The sequence below is a fragment of the Podarcis erhardii genome (assembly GCF_964252035.2).
Source record: "Podarcis erhardii genome assembly, chromosome: 12".
Taxonomy (NCBI): Eukaryota; Metazoa; Chordata; class Lepidosauria; order Squamata; family Lacertidae; genus Podarcis; species Podarcis erhardii.
Genome location: NC_138513.1, coordinates 9,651,041 through 9,660,589, shown reverse-complemented (window position 1 = coordinate 9,660,589; position 9,549 = coordinate 9,651,041). Strand labels below are relative to the sequence as shown.

General features: G+C 45.6%; 1 long non-coding RNA gene across 1 annotated transcript; it reads left to right on the top strand.

Moving 5' to 3' along the window:
- The first annotated feature begins 2,753 nt into the window (after window positions 1-2,753).
- LOC309326148 lies at window positions 2,754-5,029 on the top strand. Its single transcript, XR_014150204.1, has 3 exons — window positions 2,754-2,994; window positions 3,806-4,152; window positions 4,903-5,029. It is a non-coding gene; the product is annotated as an uncharacterized lncRNA (long non-coding RNA).
- The last annotated feature ends 4,520 nt before the right edge of the window (window positions 5,030-9,549 follow it).

The following is a 9,549-nucleotide window of genomic DNA, read 5'->3' as shown; positions in this document are numbered from 1 at the left end:
CTGAAAATTGCTGCGAAATGTGGAGAATTGGATTTAAGACTGGAAAAATGAGAAACAGAGAGAAGTGAAAAAGACATGTCCCTCTATCCCTAATAATAATATGTTAAAATTATAAAACCCATCACAGTTACTAATCCCATCCTGTCCCTGACTATCAAATACCAACTGAAATCATCATCATTTAGCTAAAACTGAGCTAAAATGCCTATGTGACTGCCAAGCAGCAACATTTCTGTGCCTCAACTTTTGCATTCCAGTGCAAACCCCACAAAACTTTTGGGCATTTGAGTGCCAAAAGCCAATCTATCTATACGTTTCCATCTGACTGTGTTATTCCCCATATGAACATTCTTGCTTATATGCAACAATTTCCGCAACTGTGACATCTTGTAAAAAATGCTTCACCAAAGCAGAAATGAATCTGAATCACACAAGATATGCTATATCTATGTTATCATGTTACTTTCTCCACGCCTATGCCTGAGAAGGACCATGCATCCCCAAATACGATACGATACGATAATCTTTATTGTCATTGTCCCATACAGAGCAACAAAATTGAAAAAATCTACATCAGACCTTCAAAAACCAACAAGCCTGCTATCCCAGCTTGGTTAACCCCCTGAAAACTCTGGTACCCCATAATTAAATACAAAATACTCCCACAGAGACTCCTTACACTGTGTTTAAAACCAAAATTGCATTTGGATAGAAACTGTTTCTCGGGCAGCTAGTCCTAGTCTTTATAACCCTGTACCTTCTTCCAGAAGGCAGAAGCTGAAAGAGATCATTTCCAGGGTGTGCACTATCCTGCACTATCTCAGCAGCTTTCTTATGGCACCTGGAAGCATAGATTTGACCCAAGGTGGGAAGAGTGCACCCAAATAACTGTGAACATGCTCAGAAACAAATGCAATATACCAAAGGCCAGAGTCGGCCCACCCATGAAGTAACCACCTCAGGTAGCAGGAGCCACAGGGCAGCAGAACTGGCCTTGCCTGCTGCTGCTATACTCGTTGTAGGCTGGAACTGCCGCCTCCTTGGCAGCCCCTTCTAATTCTGCCTCTATGGCAACCTCTTGGCAAACTGGGAGTGTTCCTGGTCTCCCTCTGTCCCTAGGGAGAAAATGGCAGGGGCTGCCCTCTGGGGGTCTCCTGGGCTCAGTACCCACCCAGTGTTGGTGGCCATTTTGTGGGTTTGCCTCAGGTGCCAAAATGTCTTGGGCCAGCCCTGCCGAAGGCAAATCTTCCCCTTGTTGGGATAATAATGTAGTTTCTGTGTGGTTCCCATAAAAATGAGTTATAACCTGATACCCGGCTAATTAAGAAGCATTAATATGATCGATTTAGGCAGAAGCCCTTATTACTTCTTGGTTGTGTCAGCAGCTTAACTGTTGTTTCCTTGACCTACACAGACTTGGCTCTAAGATGAAGGTCTTAGATCCTGGGCACCCCACCACCATATCATCAGCTCCTAGATGATTAAAGAGTAGTTCCATCAAAACATTTCCATGCCCTTTCCCAACCCCATTCAGACTGTTACACTTTCATCACCCCAATCTGCAACGTTTAATTACTTCTCTACTCGACTGCTAATTCTTCGTGCACAGATTGTCCCTTATTCATGGGATGTTGTAGTTTAATGTTAGAAGATCATAGGGCTACCTCACTCAACAATATAAATGAGGCAGAATTGAGAGTTTATTGGGCACTGTGAACTGACTGGTATGAATAACTGTACTGAATCTCGGATATATATCTCACAAATCAAGGTGTGCACAATGTTTTTCCCATCGCGGGGCTGTAAAACTGCCTTACCATTGCTGCAAAAAAAAAAAAAAAAAACCCAAAAGATTTTGCAGGTATAACCCTCACTCTCAGCATGTGTATACACAAACTCACACATGCACATGCACATGCACACACACACACACGTAGTCTCTCTTGTGCAAACCCCAAAGAGGAAAATAAGCTGATTTGCACAAACATTTTAAAGAAGATGATATCAAAAATACCACCTTACTGGATCCAGCTGAAACTGGGTGTAAGGTGACAGGAAAGGGAGAGTCTTTAGCAAGGTGTGCTGGGGAGAAGAAATATTAGGATCCATCTTGGGCAGGCTGGCTGAAGGCTGATTGGAAAGTATGCCTTTGACTCCAGAGCTGCACCGCTGTGGGGAACAAACCCCTCTTGAAATGACCATGCTGTAACATCTGGACTCCAGAGCCAGTGTGGTGTAGTGGTTAAGAGCGGTAGACTCATAATCTGGTGAACTGGGTCTCCGCTCTCCGCTCCTCCACATGCAGCTGCTGGGTGACCTTGGGCTAGTCACACTTCTTTGAAGTCTCTCGGCCCCACTCACCTCACAGGGTGTTTGTTGTGAGGGAAGAAGGGAAAGGAGAATGTTAGCTACTTTGAGACTCCTTCAGGTAGTGATAAAGCGGGATATCAAATCCAAACTCCTCCTCCTCTTCCTCCTTCTCCTCTTCTTCTTCTTCTTCTGGACTCCATGCAGATGGAAGTTGTAAATAGGTGAATAAACCAAATTTCTTAAAGCTACGACAGTCTCCACTGTGTCTCAAATCTCCAAAGGAACACAGACCCTGTGTGAGTGCCTGGAACCCCCTAGAATCTTGCTACCACTCGGCAGAGAGCTGTGGTGGCGCCCAACTTTTGTAGCACAGCAAAGAAACATTTCGCATAATGGTCTTTTCTTCTACCAGTGACAGTAAGGTCCAAACCTACTACATTTACAGTCGTACCTTGGAAGTCAAACGGAATCCGTTCCGGAAGTCTGTTTGACTTCCAAAGCATTCGACTTCCAAATTGCAGCTTCTGATTGGCTGCAGGAAGCTCCTGCAGCCAATCAGAAGCCGTGGAAGCCCCGTCGGACATTTAGCTTCCAAAAGAACATTCGAAAACCAGAACAGTCACTTCTGGGTTTTGATCATTAGGGAGCCAAAACGTCCGAGTTTCAGGGCATTCAACAACCAAGGTACAACTGTATTTAAAAGCGTGCTTACATTGGCCACTTATATTTGGGGGGGGGGGAGCAGCAGTGTGGCCTCAAAACTGGGACATGCTTCTGATTTGAGTCATAAATTAGTTTCCTACGGAAAATCATCACCTCCTGGGTTGCTGTTTGTCCCCAGAGGTAATGTTTGCAGTAATCCCAACATTCAGCTGAGTGAATGTTGCACTTTCAAGAAACTATCCTCTTTCTTCCAGGATCCTAAAAATGGCGCCTTTGCTGAAGGGTTGCATTCATTAAAGGATCATAGAAAAGTTAGATACATCCCAAGTGATTCAAATTCAGGTCCTCTGGCAGTGAGATTGGGAAAACTGGATTGAATTTGGCCCTCCAAGACTTTTTATTTGGCCCCTCAGACTCTCCACAACCTACCACCCCGCTTTGCCACCCCTGCCTAGCAGCTTAAACTCTGCTGTTACTCATGAGGTTACTTGCCTAGATGGACTGATGGTTTGAATCAATCAATGGGACCTTTATATATCCCCAGTTGATACAGGAAAAATGAGAATTTAGCTGGAGCCATAAAAAGTATGCAAGGAAGAGGGAAGTGACTTATTTGCAGGAAGCACACCAAGTGAGTAACATATATACCCTCTCAAACAATGACTTTTGACTTGTTCTAGTGTGTGTCCTGATTTTCAGGATTGCTGAGAGCTTTAAAAAGAAAGAACTAAGGCACATCAGCAAAGAGGCACTTGAAAGTTTTGAAATAAAATAATCCTGTACTCTTTGTTGCAGAGAGAGAAATATGTTGTTTTGATTGTTACTTTTTTAGTTGCGTGTTCCCAGCGATCCCTTTCTATCTAAGAAGGAACATCAAACAACAGCGAAGAAGATGGGAAGAAAAAGGAGGCAGCGCTGTGATCATCCCTATTGTGCTCCCATCCAAGAAGAGTGGCCTAGCTTCATTTTGTTTAGAAAAAATGTCATCAAAAGCTCACAAAAGAATAACACTTGAGTGGAGATGTCCTTGTGGCATCGTCTGTGATGCTGCAATACTTTGTGGAGAGGCTCCTTTTAGCAACTCACATAGAAACCTATGAAGCTGGGCTGAGGCTAACCCATTTTTATGGTACTGATGGTGGCCTTCCTGTTCTCTGGTGCTGATGCAATTTAAAATAAGTAGCCATGGGCATGTCAGCCAACCCAGAGAATGGTTCTGGCCTGTTTCTTTGGGTTGGCTTGGGGGCATAAACAGCACTGGTTGTCCTTGTGGATGACAGAAGGGGCTTAAGCCTGGTGGAGAGCACATTCGCAGCAGTGGCTTCCCTGCAGGTGGGTCACTGTCTCTTACTGGGAGTGGAGAGGCAGCAAAGCAAACCGTTAGGTCCAGTTGCAGACGACTATGGGGTTGTGGCGCTCATCTCGCTTTACAGGCCGAGGGAGCCGGCGTTTGTCCACAGACAGCTTCCGGGTCATGTGGCCAGCATGACTAAGCCGCTTCTGGAGAACCAGAGCAGCACATGGAAACGCCACTTACCTTCCCACCAGAGCGGTACCTATTTATCTACTTGCACTTTGACGTGCTTTCGAACTGCTAGGTTGGCAGGAGCAGGGACCGAGCAATGGGAGCTCACCCCATTGCAGGGATTCGAACCACCAACCTTCTGATCGGCAAGTCCTAGGCTCTGTGGTTTAACCCACAGCGCCACCCACGATGGTGCAAATGCACCAGTGGAGCCAATTCATGCATTTGCACCATGCCAGGATCCCCACTGTCTCCTCCTTTCCACACTGCAGGTCCCCCAGAAAGATACTGAAAACCCACCTTTCCTCCATCGATTTCTCTTAAACAATAGTTTCCAACAATAACCATCAGAAGCCAATTGGAGAAGCAGGCAGAAATTGTGCTTCTTTTTCTCTTCCAGACAGAAAGAGCTCCTTCAGATATCTTTTTTTCAGGAAGCAGACCCGCCTTGAAACACAAAGGGCAGCTGTATATGTATAACTACCTTCTAATGACAATGAGGTCCATTTGGTAATGAATTACTCTCAATGTTCTCCGACTTCTGTTTCCAAGAATTCAGCCAGCAGCAATCCCTCGGCAGCTATATGTATTGCCGTTTCCTGGATTTCCTCTACATCAGCAACACATGCATAATTCTTTCTCAATGATCTTATTATATAAAGCCATCACAATTGACCAGGGCTCGGTGTTAACGAGATTTTGGAAGCCATACAAAGATGTGGGAGGGGTTCTAATTGGACTCTATTGGATGCATTTCAGATGATGAGAGCCTTAAAAAAAGAAAAAAGAAAAACAGTCACACACTATGAATTTTTAATCCATTTGTTATTTCGTTCTCCCAACTGCTTCCCTGCACCCACCACACTGCAGAATTACTGCTGGGACCACTGACAGAAATCTGTCTGAAAGGGCCTTTCAGAAGCCAGGCTGAACAAGGAAGTGAGTTGGGAAAGAGTTAGGAGCCAGCAGCAGTTCTGTTTTGCTGGTTGCAACCTCTGGAAGCTCATGATCAGGACTTGAAAACGGGGATTTGTAAGGGTGTTTTGAGGGAGAAGCCCAAGTGCTGTCTCACATGTACGTAGGACCAAGAGAGATGGATGGTGAGGCAGCTGCTGTAGTGACCTGCTTGATTTATAACACAGAACAGAACTACTTTATGAATATGATCATGGAGCATCCAGAAAGTATCTAACAATGATATGATACGATACGATAATCTTTATTGTCATTGTCCCACACAGAACAACGAAACTGAAAAAAATCTACATAAGACATTCAAAAACCAACAAGCCTGCTATCCCAGCTATCCCAACCTGGTTAGCCCCCTAAAAACACTGATACCCCATTTTTAAATACAATATACTCCCATAGAGACTCCTTAAAGGTAAAGGTAAAGGGACCCCTGACCATTAGGTCCAGTTGTGACCAACTCTGGGGTTGCGGCGCTCATCTCGCTTTATTGGCCGAGGGAGCCGGCGTACAGCTTCCAGGTCATGTGGCCAGCATGACTAAGCCGCTTCTGGCAAACCAGAGCAGCGCACAGAAACACTGTTTACCTTCCTGCTGGAGCGGTACCTATTTATCTACTTGCACTTTGATGTGCTTTCGAACTGCTAGGTTGGCAGGAGCAGGAACTAAGCAATGGAAGCTCACCCCATCACGGGGATTCGAACCGCGACCTTCTGATCAGCAAGTCCTAGGCTCTGATCAGAAGGTCGGCGGTTCGAATCCCTGTGACAGGGTGAGCTCCCGTTGTTCGGTCTTACACTGTGTTTAAAACCAAAATCGCACCAATCTATGTGGAAGAATAGTATTAAATGCAGAACTAAAATGCAGCTAGAGAGGGACAAGAATCATTCCCAAAAGTATAATATTGGCTGTCCTTGAATCTTCCCACCACACTTGCCATCCTCTCCTGCTGCTCCCTTTGAGAACCACTGATCTTGGGGGAATGACACTGAAAAACTGGAAGCAGTGACAAAGGATGGGTTCACTGCTAATGGCCTGACTGCAGAATCAAGCCAGTGCAAATCAAACACTGCAAATGTAAGGGGAAAACAATGCTTTTAGTATTTTCCTTCTTCCCTCTCCCTATAGTTTTGTGTCACGTTTTAGATTGCAAGCCCATTTTTATGTAAGGAGTTTTGAGTGGTGGGGGCAGGGGGCTTGGTTGAAGAGCGAACCCAAAAGTGCCCTAGAATATAAACAAATAATTCCGCAAAGACCAAGCGTCAAGGAGGGAGCACGTCACGTGAATACACGTACGGCCAAGCAGAGAAGTGGCTGTTGCTCTTCCTTCCCAAAGACTGGTGTAGAAGGTGATATTGATTAATTCTTTTTAAAACAACAAACCCTTAAGAGCATAAAGGTGTGCAGCTTTTTAAAACGTTTGTTTTCCTTCTCCCCAATTACCTTTTATTATTGCATTTTGCTACAGCTGGCACTAATTGTGTAGGAAAGAAGAGGGGCGGCTGCTTGATTGATTTGGTGCAGCTGCTGCTGATTGCTGTTAATTGTCTTTCATTTTAAATTGCTGCCTTCTCACCCTGTTTGTTGTGCTTTTTTTAAAAAGGCACTGAGCTGTACTTTAATTAAAACACCATCAGCAAAGGGAATACACCTTAGTGTGTTCAGAGGTATGTAAGCAAAAATAAAAAATTCAAGGCAGCCCTGTGTTGTGCACCCTGTCTGTGGATCCAAATAATTCCCACCATAATATTTTTCTGCCTCATATCCATGCCAACATGTTATAATAAACATCTAGGGTGGGGTGGGGAAGCTCAAATGCAGCCCTCCAAGCACCTGTCTGACTCTCAGGACTCTTTCCAGCATTAGCAAAGTCATTTAAATAATGCAAGTGGAGTCCAGAGACAAAAGCCCTAACAACACATTACTGAGCAAAACAGAACAAAAACAGTATATAATTTGTGGGAAAATAAACAGAGAGATTGTGTCTTTCTTAGGTCAGACCTTCTACATAGCAGGGAGACATGCAACCCAACATACAGAGGAAAGCCTCCTCTGCTGCATGTTCAACACCCACTATCCAGTCACACACTACTTGAATGTCTGTCTGGCTGGATTGTGTCCTTGAGCTCTAATAATGCCTCCTGATTATCTGAACAGAGGATAGAGGGAGGGTGTTTGTACAAACGAGCCTACTGTACAAAGGTAAAGTTCACATCCTTTGCCCACTTCTGCCCCTGTGCCACCAACACCACTGATAAAGGCCCTCTCAGAGGTAGCCCAGAAGGGAATGCAGCCCTTGGCCTTAAAGAGGTGCTCTGCCCTGATCCCCATACACACACTACAGTGGTACCTTGGTTTAAGAACAGCTTAGTTTATGAACAACTTGGCTTAAGAACACTGCAAACCCGGAAGAAGGTGTTTTGGTTTGTGAACTTTGCCTTGGAAGCAGAACACGTTTCGCTTCCTGTTGAGTGTGTTCCATTTGTAAATTGAGTCCCTTGCTGTTATGGGAAAGCATGCCTTGGTTTAAGAATGCTTTGGTTTAAGAATGGACTTCCGGAACGGATTAAGTTCGTAAACCAAGGTACCACTGTACTCAACAGAACTTACTCATAGTCTATGAAGAACTTCAGCACTTTGGACAGCTCAGTGGTCAAGGATGTATGTGGGCATTTTGGCACCATTTAAACATGCTGAAGAAAGTGTGCAATCACTTTGATTTGAGCAAGAAAAGCTACCACCCTATTTATTTGTTTTCAAAGTCACCTTTAATGCTTCATTTTTCATTTTCTGTTATAACAAATCTGAAGCAAAGTTAGCTGCATTTCTTTTTAGCAAGTCTTACCTTAAAGGTAAAGATAAAGGGACCCCTGACCGTTAGGTCCAGTCGCGAACAACTCTGGGGTTGCAGCTCTCATCTCGCTTTACTGGCTGAGGGAGCCAGCGTTTGTCCACAAACAGCTTTCTGGTTCATGTGGCCGACATAACTAAGCCGCTTCTGGCGAACCAGAGCAGCGCACGGAAACGCCGTTTACCTTCCCACCTATTTATCTACTTGCACTAGATGTGCCTTTGAACTGCTAGGTTGGCAGGAGCAGGGACCGAGCAATGGGAGCTCACCTCATCACGGGGATATGAACCGCCAACCTTCTATCGGCAAGTCCTAGGGTCTGTGGTTTAGACCACAGAGCCACCCGCATCCCTCTAGTCTTACCTTAACTCTGGGCTTTACTGATTAAATTGACCCCCCCCCCTACTCTCTAAATACCACAGCAAGGGTGGACTGTTGTTTCCTTCACAGATAGTTGTGGGGTTGCTCAGAAGCATCTGATTGGCCAGTGCTCAACACAGGAACGTATGGATGGATAAATATTTGGTCTGATTCCGCAGTAGCCAAGCACTTCTATGGAAGGACCATAGCTCAGTGGTAGAGCATCTGCCTTGCGTTCAGAAGCTCCAAGGTTTAATCCTCAGCATGTCAAGGAAGGGCAGAGAGAGAACTCTGTCTGAAACAGGGGAGCTGCAGGCAGTCAGGGTAGTCCTGGCGTGGGGAACATTTGGCCTGCCAACTCTTGCTGAACTTCAACACCCATCTGCCCCAGCAAGTGTGGCCAATGGCCAAGGATGATGGGAGTTGTAGTTCAGCAGCGTCTGGAGGGCCAAAGGGTCCCCCCACACACATACATGGAGCAGGAAATACTGAACTAGATGGGCCAATGTTGTAACTGTCATAAAGGGAAAGGGAAAGGGACCCCTGACCATTGGGTCCAGTCGTGGCCAACTCTGGGGTTGCAGCGCTCATCTCGCTTTATTGGCCAAGGGAGCCGGCGTACAGCTTCCGGGTCATGTGGCCAGCATGACTAAGCCGCTTCTGGCAAACCAGAGCAGCGCACGGAAACGCCGTTTACCTTCCCGCTGGAGCAGTACCTATTTATCTACTTGCACTTTGAGGTGCTTTCGAACTGCTGGGTTGGCAGGAGCAGGGACCTTGCAATGGGAGCTCACCCCGTCGTGGGGATTCGAACCGCCGACCTTTTGATTGGCAAGTCCTAGGCTCTGTGGTTTAACCCACAGCACCACCT